At 34.9% G+C, this 13,486-nt stretch overlaps 1 protein-coding gene across 2 annotated transcripts in view; it reads left to right on the top strand.

The window, feature by feature from the left end:
- Nucleotides 1-13,486, top strand: part of ABCC13 (multidrug resistance-associated protein 11) — a 140,566-nt gene that overhangs the window by 62,234 nt on the left and 64,846 nt on the right. The gene's annotated exons all lie outside the window — the stretch shown is intronic.

Raw genomic sequence — 13,486 nt, 5'->3', positions numbered from 1 at the left:
ATGTTAGTGTAGGGGTATTTCTGTCTTTATACTTATGTTGAGGTTGCTGATCTGTAATATTATATTAGAACTAGTGCCCCTCACTTAAGTAAGGGCACATGTGTCTTTTCCATTATGTTAGTAATATAAAACATGTCTGGCCGAATGGGAGAGGTAATTTTTCTCTTATTCGAACCAGACTTTTCTTCTCTCCTTTTCTCCTTTTCTCCTCTTTTCTCTCTCTCTTTCTTTCTTCTTTCTTCTTCTCTCTTCTTGGCTGTTATCAGACTAACAGAACTCAAGGGCAGGGCGAATCATAATACTATATATATATATATATATATAACAAAAAAATGTAAAAGACATACAAGTAGTTTACTGTGGGAGAGGAAACAGAAAAAATAAGAGAAAAAGAAAGTGAGGAAGACCCAATTGCATGGAAAAAGCCAGGTACAAACCTCTCCCCTCACAAACATGGTTTGCAATATCAGTGAAATTTCTCTGAAATTTCCCCATATATCTAGGAGAGATGCCTATTTAAATTCTTAATTTTCTTTTATTTGATATACATAGTTGTTTGCTATGTTTTTCTAACAAATCCATGAACTTTTATAATCTAATTCCATGTTTCTAGAAATTATCAATGATTTTATTAAGCAGAAAGAGAAGGTTCAAGGGAGAAGAGAGAAGAGAAAATAAGAAGAAAGAAGTTTGAGAGCCTAAAGATTGAGCTGCCGGTCCCAACTCTTATATTTATATTAGGGCGACCATAAAATAATGAGAAATTACAACTGTACCCTTACGGTACTAACACTGGCATAAAACATAAATAAAACAACCTTTTTAATACTCCCCCTTAAGTTGGGACATAGATGTCACTTAATGCCAACTTGTCACATAAATCATTATGCCCCAAGTGATGTAAGTTCTTTGTGAATATATCTGCAAGTTGCTCTTCAGATATGACATAGGGTGTACACACTTAGCCTTTGACAACTTTTTCCCTGATAAGATGTTTGTCAACCTTGATGTGCTTGGTTCTATCATGCAGAACTGGGTTGGCAGCAATATTGATGGCAACTTTGTTATCACAATATAAAGTCATAGGTTCGTCAATAGTAAATCGCAACACACTCAACAAATTTTTTAACCACATAATTTCAGCCACTCCATGAGACATTGCTCTATGTTCTACTTCAGCACTAGACCTAGCAACCACATTTTGTTTTTTTCTCCTCCATGTGACTACATTCCCCCCACAAAGGTACAATAGCCACTAGTAGATTTCTTTTCATCTAGTGATCCTGCCAGTCTGCATCCTTATACACTTCAACCTTCAAGACATTGCTTTATATTCTACGTCAGCACTAGACCTAGCCACCACATTTTGTTTTTTGCTCCTTCATGTGACTAAATTCCCCCCACAAAGGTACAATAGCCACTAGTAGATTTCCTGTCATCTTGTGATCTTACCCAGTTTGCATCCTTATACACTTCAACCTTCAAATGTTCATGCTTTTGAAATAACAGACCAGTACCTGGAAATTTTTTAAGATATATGAGAATTCTTTTAGCTGCTTCAAGGTGAGCGGTCTTAGGGGCATGCATAAATTGATTCAAAACACCCACAGTATAAGCAATGTCTGGCCGGGCCATAGACATATATAATTGTCTTCCTATAAGCCTCTAAAACTGCTTCACATCCTTGACAACCTCACCTTAGCAATCACCTAATTTGTGATCAGGTTCAATAAGGGAATCAATTGGTTTTACTCTTTAGTTTCTTGTATCCTATGACAGATCTAACACATTTTCTCTAGGAAATGAAGATCCCCTTTTGTGAGCGAGAAACTTCAATTCCGAGAAAATATCTTAGAGGACCTAGACCTTTCACCTCAAACTGAGTGGGTAGGAACTCTTTCAACTTATGAAGTTCATCTCTCTAGTCACTAGTGATAACTATATCATCAACATATACTATCAAGGCTGCAATTTTACCTTCTCCCCTCTTCTTATAGCCTCTTTGTTGTACAACTACATGAAATCTGTTGAACCAGACCCTTGGTGATTGTTTTAGGCCATATAAAGACTTCTCCAACCTGCACACCTTTTGTTCATTGCCTTGAGCTTGGAAACCAAGGGGTTGCACCATGTACACTATTTCTTCAAGATCACCATTTAGAAAAGCATTTTTGATATTAAGTTGATAAAGATCCCAATCAAGATTAGCGACTAAGGAGAAAAGGGACTTTGATAGAGTTCATCTTAGCAACTGGTGCAAAAGCCACTACATAATATACTCCATACACTTGAGTAAATTCTTTTGACAGTAATCGAGCTTTATACCGTTCCACAGTACCATTTGCCCTATGTTTTACTGTAAAAACCCACTTACACCCAACTGGTTCCTTCCCTTTAAAAAGATCCATCAGTTCCCATATACCATGTTTATGTAAATCATTGATTTCCTCTTTCATTGCATTTGTCCATTCAAGCACTAAGAGAGCTTCTGCCACATTCTTAGGAATAGGAACACTGTTAATGGAAGAAAGGCATGAAAAGGTGAAATGTTTTCATAAGAAATACAATGGGAAATGGGATGCTTAGTGGTGCAAGACCTTACTCCCTTCCTTTGAGCAATAGGAAGGTAGGTCATTAGCAATAGGATTGGATACATCGATAGGAACAAGGGTTCCTAGTTGGGTATGATCCACCCCCAGGGAATCCGATGGCATTGGTTGTATAGCTTCTAGATGCTCAATTGCTCTTGAACTTGGCGGAACTTGTTTGTGGCGATGAAGGAAAACACGGAAGGGAAGAGGAGGGAGCTGAACTTGTTTCTTCTCACTCCTACACTCCCCCTGAGGAGAGACTAGAAAGAAAGGCTCACCTTTAAAGAAAGATACATCCATAGAAACATAGTATTTCTGAGAGACAAGATCAAAGCACCGATACTCCTTTTGAGACGTGGGTGCCCCAGGAACATAGTTTTCAAGGTGTCTAGGCGTTTCTGGGCGACTCTGGGGTGCCTAGGCGATAAAAATTTTATAATATAAAAAACTAACTTTTGGTTAGTTTCCTAGTTTTATATACCACTCGGCGTGCATGTTAATTGAAAAAATAGCAATTCTCTTTATTAAGAACATTAAATTTCCTCTAAAAATGTGGAAAATCATCACATCTAAAAGATAAAAATCTTTTACATATACTAATTTCATTATTTTCAAAAATAATACTACTATAATAAATATTTAATAGAGAAAATTCATATTAATTAGCAGCTAAAGAAGGTTATTAACTTTATATGATAAATATTCAAGATGGGAATTTAAATAGAAAAAAAAACAAGGATGGAGTTTCTGCTTTATTTAATTAGAGAGAGAGAATAGAAAAGAAAGAACTTTATTATTCTATTCTTTCTTTCCTCTTTCTTTTCTTTCTCTCTCTTTCTTTCTTTCTTTTTCTCTTCTCAAAACACTTTGATCTTTTAAATTTCAATAGTAAAACATTAAAACAAAGTATAATTGACATATATAGCATATAATAAAATGTATTAAAACATACATTAATAAGATACAACAATATTAGTGATATTATAAAAGATGCTCGCCTTGTCATTTTTGTCACCTAGGTGGGTGACTAGTTGCCTAGGTGAGCACCTAGTTTCTAAAAGGCAAGGCGTCTGGGCGAGGTGCCCAGCCAAGGGCACCTATTCGCCTAGGCAGGCGCTTAGGCGACACCTTGACAACTATGCCCAGGAAAATGCAAGGAAATAGCATGAGGATCTAGTTTACCATGAGTTGGAGACAGGTTTTGAACAAAACAACGGCAACCAAACACATGGATAGGAATAGGGAACAAGGGAGCCTTGGGAAAAAGGAGCTGATGTGGGGCCTTGCACTTTAACCAACAAGATGGCATGCGATTGATGAAATATGCAGCAATAGGACAATCTCAAGCCAGAAATGTTTTGGGACGTTAATATGAATCAATAATCCTCGATCCACTTCAAGAAGGTGGCAGTTCTTCCTTTTCGCAACACCATTTTGTTGGTGTGTGTGAGCATATGAGCTATAGTGAAGTGATCCACACAAAGCAAAGGGCTCTGTGAGGTCATGATGAAAATATTCTTTGGCATTACCGGATTGGATTATTTGGATTCCAGTTTGAAACTGAGTGAAGATCATCTGTTGGAAATCTTTTATAATAGTTGGAAGGTTTAGAGATGTTGAAATAGAAGAAGAAGAAGAAGTGTCGAGAATGCTTGGTGTGTTATTGTCAAGGTTTAAAATGTCGATGTCGATGGAAATGTCGCTTACCAAAATATAGGACATATGTCGGAAATGTCGGAAATGTCGAGGGGAAATATTGTAAAAATTAGAGACATTGTAGAAATTTTATGAAATATGTGGAAATATGCAATGATATTTTGTAAAATGATAAAAGAAGCATTAATACATATTTCTAGACTATTATCTTATTCCCAACCATTATATAAAGCTAAGAAACTAAGATCAATAACAAATTAGTAAATGACGATTTACTGATCTATTATGCATTTTGATGTTTTTACAAGGTTATCTGATATTTTCCTTTCTTATTTTTAATTCTGATTTATTATAAATTCTAATATATTTTTTTTCACACCAGTAAATAGAAATACATTTATTCTGATTTTTTAAATATTAAAGTTATAATACATTATGTTTTGTTATAAATTTAATAAACTGATTCTCCTTTTTGTAGTATTAAGATTATGATAAATTCTGATTTCTTATAAAACATAATGAATTTATTATTATTTTTAATACTAAACTTATAATAATTTATGATTTAGTATAAAATTTAATAAATTTATTCTGATTTTTTATATTAAATGTAGAATGTTTTTTATTATAAAATTTAATAAACATTTTCTGATTTTAATAAATATTTTAAAAAATACTAACTAGTTAATATTTTATTACTTGAAAAATATTTTATGTTTTATATTATAAAGTAATTAATGTATTCTTTTGTTAATTATTTTTTATAAATGTTTTATTTGAAATATTAAATAGAAATTATTAATGGAATAATTTATATTAATATACTGTATTCTAATAATATAATACACTAATATATTATATTATTAATGTACATTAGTCGACATTATCGACAATCTTGTCGACATAATAGGAAAAACTGTATTTTTTTTGTTATTTGGACCGATTTGGTCGATAGGAAATATAGGAAATGTCGACCGAAATAATGTAATTTTTATGTTACCATCCATTTTCATGTCGGTGAGCCTCGACATCGACATATGTTAGGCGACATTTGCGACATTTCGCGACATTTGAAACCATGGTTACTGTTCACACCAAGAGACTTTTCATTTTTCTTTACAAGCAAAATTACAAAGGTGAATAGGCGCCCAAATACAAATATCCATAAAGGACAGAAATGCCCTCATACTCTTAATAATAATTTTCGGCACTTCATCTTTGGTTTGCATGGGATACACCCATGTGTATCTGGAGTAGTCATCAATAAGTGTAACAAAATACTTATAGACAGTCTCAGAGGGTAAAGTAACGGGGCCCCAAACATTAGAATGAACAATATGGAAAGGAAAATCAGATTTATCATTTCTTTAAGAAAAATGAGTTCTACAATGTTTACTCAATTGACAAGCTTGACATATAATCTTTGACACTGGCACTGACATAATGAACTCCGGAAACAAAATTTTTAATGACTCAAAAGACAAATGATCAAGACGGCTATGCCATAAGTAGGCCTAACTCTTACTAGATTGACTCTTGAACTCTATGACTGCAAGACCAGCCTTATTCTCTAGCATGTAGAGCCCATCCATCATACTTCCTCTACTAATCATCTTCCCTGAGGCTAAATCTTGAATTACACAAGAGGAAGGAAAAAAAAGGTTACTGAATAGTTTAGTGAATTGGTAATACTACTTACAGAAAACAAATTGAAGGGTAATTTTGGAACATGCAAAATGTTAGAAAGGTTAAGGCCAAAGGGAAGGGAAATGGTTCCTTGACCAGCAATGGTAGAGAATGAGCCATCAACTAGTCTCACTTTACCCCTCTAGAGAGAAGATGATAGGTCTGAAAATAACTTGACTTACTAGTGATATGGTTTGATACTTCAGAATCGATTATCCAAGGAGAGTTAGGGGAATGAGAAGATACATGGAAAGTTGTGGTAGATTTACCTAATGTAGACGCAAATGAAGTTGAGGGAGGAGGGGCAGAATCCATCTGATGAATTGACCTACCATACAGCTCCAAATGGTCATGGAAGGAATTAATGATATCCTCCCGAGGATCAGAACCAGAGGGCGCATCGGGGTCATAGTAGTAGTAGAGGACTGAGTGTCCTGAGAGGCCATGTTTTCTGCATTTAACTTCCTTGGACCTTGCTGTCCTTGTTTTTTATTCTGATCTGAACCCTGTTTCTTACTCAACTCTTGAGTCCACTTCGGCTTCCCATGAAGATCCTAACAAGTATCACATGTGTGCCGAGGCTTCCGGCAATGGCTGCACCATAGTTTGTCCTTATCATCCACCTTTTTCTGAGAGTCCCCTTTCTTAAAGAAATTCCCCCCACCTGTAACAACGTTCCCTTTTGTTTCCAAAGCAATTGAATCTCCCTTAGAACTGTTTATCAAGTTTCTTCTGCTTTCCTTTGATTGTACTATGGCATATACCTCTTGGACAGATGGGAGATCCTTGCTTCCTATGATTTGCATCCTAATGGATTCATACATAGGATTTAAACCTAGGAGGAAGGAAAATACTCTCTGCTGTGAAACACGGGACTTGTAAGCCTTTGCATCTTCATCACATTTCCAGCTCACACTTTGATAATGGTCCAACTCCTTCTAGATGGAAGTCAGGTCCGAGTAGTACACGAAAAGGCTTCTCTCCCCCTGTTTACAAGTAGATGATTCTGCCTTACTTGATAAATCTTTGCATAGTGATGCAGTTCGGAATAGGTTAACTTTGTTTGTTCCCTGATCTCATAAGCCGTTTCACCCCACATAAACTTCCTTCTCACTTGAGGTTTCATAGACACTAAAAGCCATGACATTACCATGCTGTTTTCCTGATTCCATCTGTCATGTTCTGCACTCCTGGAATTAGGTTCTTTAATTTTCCCATTTATGTACCCTATTTTTTCTCTTGCAGTAATGTACAATCTGATTCCCTTCGACCATTCTGGGTAATTTAGTCCATCCAGAGGTATAACAGCCATAGGGAAGGATAAATCTATACCTCCACTCATCCCATTCTACATTGAGGAAAACCAGATGTGGCAGTCTTAAAATACTCATGTTAACTGCTTCAGGTCGAACCTAAACAGCCACAAAAACTGAAGGGCAATACAGTCCAACACCACAACGGATCTATTTTTCCAGTCTACACTATTCTCCATCTGACACAATGTACTACTGCTGGGAGTAACAGTACTGCACCAAGAAACTGTGGAAAAATAAACTTTTTTGGACCTAATGAAGCCCTACAATCATAAAAAAAATATCTTACTGCTGTTACAGCACACACAGGTCATCACCAACCTAGAATCCCATCACAAGTCTGTTATTACAGCACACCCAGGTCATCCCCGACCTACAAACACATCACAAGGATCACACGATCCACACAGAGGGTAAAAAACAGGTGCTGATCACCTCACATCAGTCAGCTGAACCTGTTACAGGTTCTGTCTTGGTGCACGGCCAAGAAAAAAAAAAAAAAAAAAAAAAAACTTCCCAGATCAGTCTGATACTATTCTCAGGCTTCTCCAAACAAAAAACAGCAACTGGTGAAGAGAAGGTTGAAGGGAGAAGAGAGAAGAGAGGAGAGCAGAAGAAACAAGTTTGAGAGCCTAAAGATTGAGCTGGTGCCGCCAGCTCTTATATTTATATTAGGGCAGCCATAAAATAATGATAAATTACAACTGTACCCTTACAGTACTAACACTGACATAAAACAGCCTTTTAACAGATTTATTTAGATTTTCTAAATATCTTGGCTAGATTAGCGAAATATCCCTGAAATTATCCCATATCTGCATGGTGAAGTATCTGATGATATTGAAATTGCAAACCACACAGACCCATACAAAAAGATACCACTTAAAGGAAAACTGCAATACCTAACAAGTGGGCCAGGAAATTATGCTGAGGGATCCAGAAAGCCCCTCTGTGACCTAGCGCAAGGATCTAAACAACCTGAGGGCCTGTAAGAGATTCTCCTACCCAAATCACCTCTGCCCTACTTATAAGTTATAACAAACAGTTGCTTTTCAATGCCTAGCAATGCCAACCACTCTATTACCACTGTCCCTGCCACCTATCTTTGTATCTCTGGTTAAATAAGAGGAATACAGGCAGGGAAAACATCTCCGTCTTTTCAGACTACAACATGGTATGAGTTATGTAATATTTATCTTATAGTGTTCATCTGTTGTGCCCATAATTTAACAATAAGTGTGGAATTAAAAACAGAATGGAACGGTGAAACAGGATTCATGTAGCTGACCCAATATAGTTGGGATAAAGCTTAGATGCTGCTGCTGATGATGATGAGAGTTAAGCTTTTTGACAATGTCTGTAGTTCAAGGAAGTTGGGTGATGCTTAAACATTTCCTGCTAACACTGTTAAATTCTGAAAGAATGCTCCCAAAAGCATATGCTTCTCTATCTACTGATTGAAAACCAACTCCATCTCATAACCTTTATCAGTTGCCTGAGATTCATAGACTAAGAAATCATGATCTTCTAGCTTCATGAAATGCTTGTCTGCAAGATTATTATCTTCCCATACAGAAGACAAGATTCCCTCCCCCAATTTTTCCTCTAAGGAATATCCCCCAACCATTTTCTGTTCTGAATCCTCATTTTCTTTTAATACTGGATGTGTAAGGAAAAGGTATACTACTTTTTTACATGACATCAACTACTGATGGAAACTATGGGTTTCTGCATACACCATTGGTAATATGTGATGTTACTGTAAAACTAAGCAGGATAATAATTCTGTTGTATAGTTACTTTTGCTGCTGACATGAAAACATATCTATGCTCAATGTTCAATTCCTTATGTTTCCTTTTGATCCACAAATTGCATTTTCCAGCTGATTAATCATTGTTTGAGAAACTGAAAAACTATATGCCAGACATCATGAAGATCTGCTGTAGACATTTTTTAGAGGACATCTGGTAATTAGCAGTATATGTAAATATTTTTTTCCAATAATAATTTCAACAAAATAAAGAAGGGGAGGGTTTAGGAACCAAACCAAATCAGAAAAAAAGGAAGACGAAATACCTCATAATGTGGTACTAGCAAGTGTTAAATTTTGGGATAAATACTTGAACCTCCACTAAGGATTCAGAAAAAACACTAAAACCTCCCCTCAGTTTCATCCTAATCCTTAAACATCTCCTGTCAAAGCATTCAGCTGTAAAGCTTGACTGAATGGAGAGAAATATCAAGAATGCCCTTATGGATTTTTGGGTGTTTGAATTTAATACAAAAAAAATCCCTTGGTACAAAGAAAGACATTGAACATTACTATTAGCCTCTCAAAAGACTTCATCATCATCATCATCATCCAAGCCTTATCCCAACTATAAGGGGTTGACTGCATGAATCCTGTTTAACCAACCCGTTCTATTTAAAACCTTATCCGTTGTTAAATTATTAGTTTAAATCGTTTCTTACTACTTCTACCCATGTCCTCTTTGGTCTACCCCTAGCTCTTCTAGCCCCTTCCACTTGTAACAAATCACTTCTTATAACTGGAGCTGTCGGTGGTCTTCTATGCACGTGACCAAACAATCTTAGCCTATTTTATCTCCTTTTATCACTAACTGGAGCTACTCCTAGGTTTCTATGGATGGCTTCATAGAAACCTTACAACTGGAGCTGACCCAACACTCAGCTCCATACAACATAGCTAGCCTTACAACTATTTTATAGAATTTTCCTTTTAATCAAAGTGGTATCCTCCTATCACAAAAAAGTCCAGATGTGCCCCTCTATTTTTCCCAACCTGCTTTAACTCTGGGTGATGTCCTCCTCAATCTTTCCCTTGTTATGAATTATTGAACCAAGGTACCGGAAATCGCCACATTGAGTTATCTCTTGGTTTCTAATCCTATGTGTATCCTGATTTGCACTCCTATTATTACTAAATATACATGTTATATACTCTTTTTTTGTCCTACTTATTTCAAAACCTCATGTTTCTAGGGCATTTGTCCATAAGCTTCAATTTGCATTTAATCCTTCATTAGTTTCGTGAATTAAAATAATGATATCCGCAAAAAACATGCACCATGGAACTTTCTTCTTGAATTTTTTTAATCAATTCATATATGATTAGTGCAAATACACAAGGGCTAAGTGCTAAATTTTGGTGAAGATCCATTGTAATTGTACAATTTGAAGTCTCTCCCATTGGTGTTCTAACATTAGCTGTTGCCCCTCATGCATATCCTTTATTAGGTCTATATACCTATTTTAAACTCATTTCTTTTTCTCCCTCTTTAGTGCTTAATTTATGGTAAAGATCATCATAAGCCCTACGTTTAGCTCATTTACGTTATTTTTTTTCAATTTCCTCTTTTATGGCTTTATATGTATCCCAATTTTCTACATTTTTAGCTTTTTGCCATTCTTTGTAAGATTCTTTTTTTTAATATGATTATATTTTAAGCCTCTTCATTCCACCATCAAGTTTCTTTAGTACTTTTACATTTCCCTTTAAATTCTCCTAAGACCTCCTTTGCTAATTTCTTTATGTTGTTTGCCATTTCAAGCCAAATATCATTAATCTTTCCATCTAAATTCTAATTTCCTTTTATTACTAACTTGTTTCTAAATTGAGCTAGCTTTTTTCCTTTTAGGTTTTCCCACCTAATTCTTGAATATCTATTTTGTTCCCTATTTCTCTTCCAATCCTAATGCACACATCTACCACCACTAATCTATGTTTTGTTATTGAGCTTTCTCCTATAGTAACTTTGCAATCTTTATATATCACTCATTCTATTCTCCTAGTAAGGCAAAAATCTATTTGACTTATGTTTGATCCATTTTTTCAATGTTATTAAGTGTTCATCCTTCTTTCGGAAAAAGGTGTTAAAATTGCCATATCATAAGCTATTGCAAAATCTAATATTGTACCTCTTGATTCATTCCTCTCCCCAAATCCAAATCCTCCACATACCATATCATATTGAGAGGAATCGATCAACACCCTTGAATATTTATTCTAGAAAGAAGGCCTTACAACAGGTCTTGATATGGCATAGTGATGGTACTTAGAATCTGGATCGAATTGGACACCAAGGGTATTTTTGTTATTTTACAATTTTTTTGTAGGTTCCAATAATAGGGTTTGATTGTCTATTTATAGTTTGTTTATGTTTAAAATTTTGGAGTCATTGCATAAGTAGGATTAGAGTTATTGAGTCTTCTTTGAATTGAAATAGGATATAACAGCTTGGCTTGAGTCCTACTAGGATTATTGAGTTTAACAGTTTGACTCCTAGGACTATTATGAGTCTAACAGTTTGACTCCTAGGTTTATTATGAGTTTATAGTCTATAAACATGTATGGATGTTTTACACTTAGAGTAGTGAAGTGAGTGATTCCCATGCCCTAGAGTGATTCTAGGTAGCCTGTGAGTGATTCCAGGTATTTTCGCTCTTCTTTCTCTCTTATTCCTTCAAGAAGCCATTACAGCCATAAATAGCCCTAAAATTCTGATCAAAGAAGACTATTCAACATTCTCTAAGGACTATAACTGAGCGGGTCCTACATCACACATCTTAACACGTCTTTTCCTTACATGTACATTTAAGTCTCTTTCCATAAAAATCTTCTCTTCATTTGGAATTTCTTGGATTAATCCTTTTAAGTTATCCCAAAATTGTCTTTTAACTAAACTCACTTGAGGTGCATAAACACTAACTATGTTAACGATTTCCTCACCTAAAACAAGTCTAATTATAATTATTCTATCCCCAATTCTTTTAACTTTACAATTTCATTTTTTAAATCTTTATCTTCTATTGTCGTTGCACCATTTCTATTATTCACCTCTCCTGTATACCATAATTTCTAGCCATCAATTTTTTTAGCTTTTTTACCTTTCCGTTTAGTTTCTTGTAGACATGCTCTCCAAAGGCTTCACCAAACCCTTAAATCTTTACAATAATAAAAGTCTTCGTGGTTATAGATGATAATCCTTGGATCCACATCCACCAGAAAAACAAATGGTGGTTTTGGCATTGTGGTCAGGGCATTGTTGTTTTCCTTTGACTTGAGAAGGAAGATCATTGGGTGAAAAGAACATAAATTTGGTGAAAACTTATGTTAAAGATAAATTATATTGTCCATTTTGGTCCATTTAATTTAAGGTCAAGTTCAATAGATTACTAATGGGTTTTAAACAACAATTTTTTGTGGCAAGTGGTCACATGCTGATGGAAACTAATAGCATGTTAACAGACGAGTGGTTTTTGTCTTGCTATGCAACCAATAGGGGAGGTTAGAGTGTAGAGAAGATAAAGGGTAGTTATGTAATTTTATTGTATCTTTATTCTTCTTTATTGTACTTTTAATAGGTGTGTACATTAGTGTACAGCTCTTCTATTTCCTTTGTAAGGACATTCACTTCGGTTTATAATAAATACTCTCTTTTTGGGTTGGTTCGACCTGATTGATTAACCCTTACAGATCTGAACTATTGTTTCTCTTCTTGTTCTCTCACCTTCCCACGAATTGACATAGAGTCCTTTTAAAAGGTGAAGGGAGGTATTAGTATTTCTTAGAAACCTCAGGTGAGCTTTAAATATTTCTCCTTTAAAATTTCTATTTTCAATAACAAACATGTGCCTAACTGTAAGATATTGATATGCACTTTTGACACAAATTCTAACCATAATATCCATTTTTGCTGAATTTCTCTGAAGTTTAGAAAAAATTTTATATTTTCTGAGGTTGAAAAAAATATAATAAATACTTTTTCTTTTGATGAATAATATAATAGTCATATTCAACATTTTAAATTTGGAAGTCCTGAAAATATCATGAAGTTTCTCAAAAGTTTTACACTTGATGTTCCTCAAAAATGTAATGTATTAAATTATTTTTGATTTTTTATGAATTTTCGTGTAAAATATACGATCACCAAAGAAGCAAGGTATCATGAAAACTCATTTTGAAACAGTGACTGTCGTCCTTTTAATTGCTAATTTTCTATTAATATCTATGTTACTTCTACTAAACTAAAACCATAATAATAACTTATTCTAATTTGTGAACAAAACATTGACTAGGGACCTTTTCCCAAAAGCTATGTACTCTAGAAACCATAATTCAGCTAAACTTCAGCCACAGAGTGTAGTGATCTAGATCAATTCCCAGGTCAGTTGGTCAAGCCTTCTACTTGTCATTATAGGTATATTTTACTTCACAA

Source organism: Nelumbo nucifera, chromosome 8, assembly GCF_055504915.1.
Source record: "Nelumbo nucifera cultivar China Antique chromosome 8, China Antique-T2T, whole genome shotgun sequence".
Lineage (NCBI taxonomy): Eukaryota > Viridiplantae > Streptophyta > Magnoliopsida > Proteales > Nelumbonaceae > Nelumbo > Nelumbo nucifera.
This window is presented reverse-complemented; position numbering and strand designations above follow the sequence as displayed.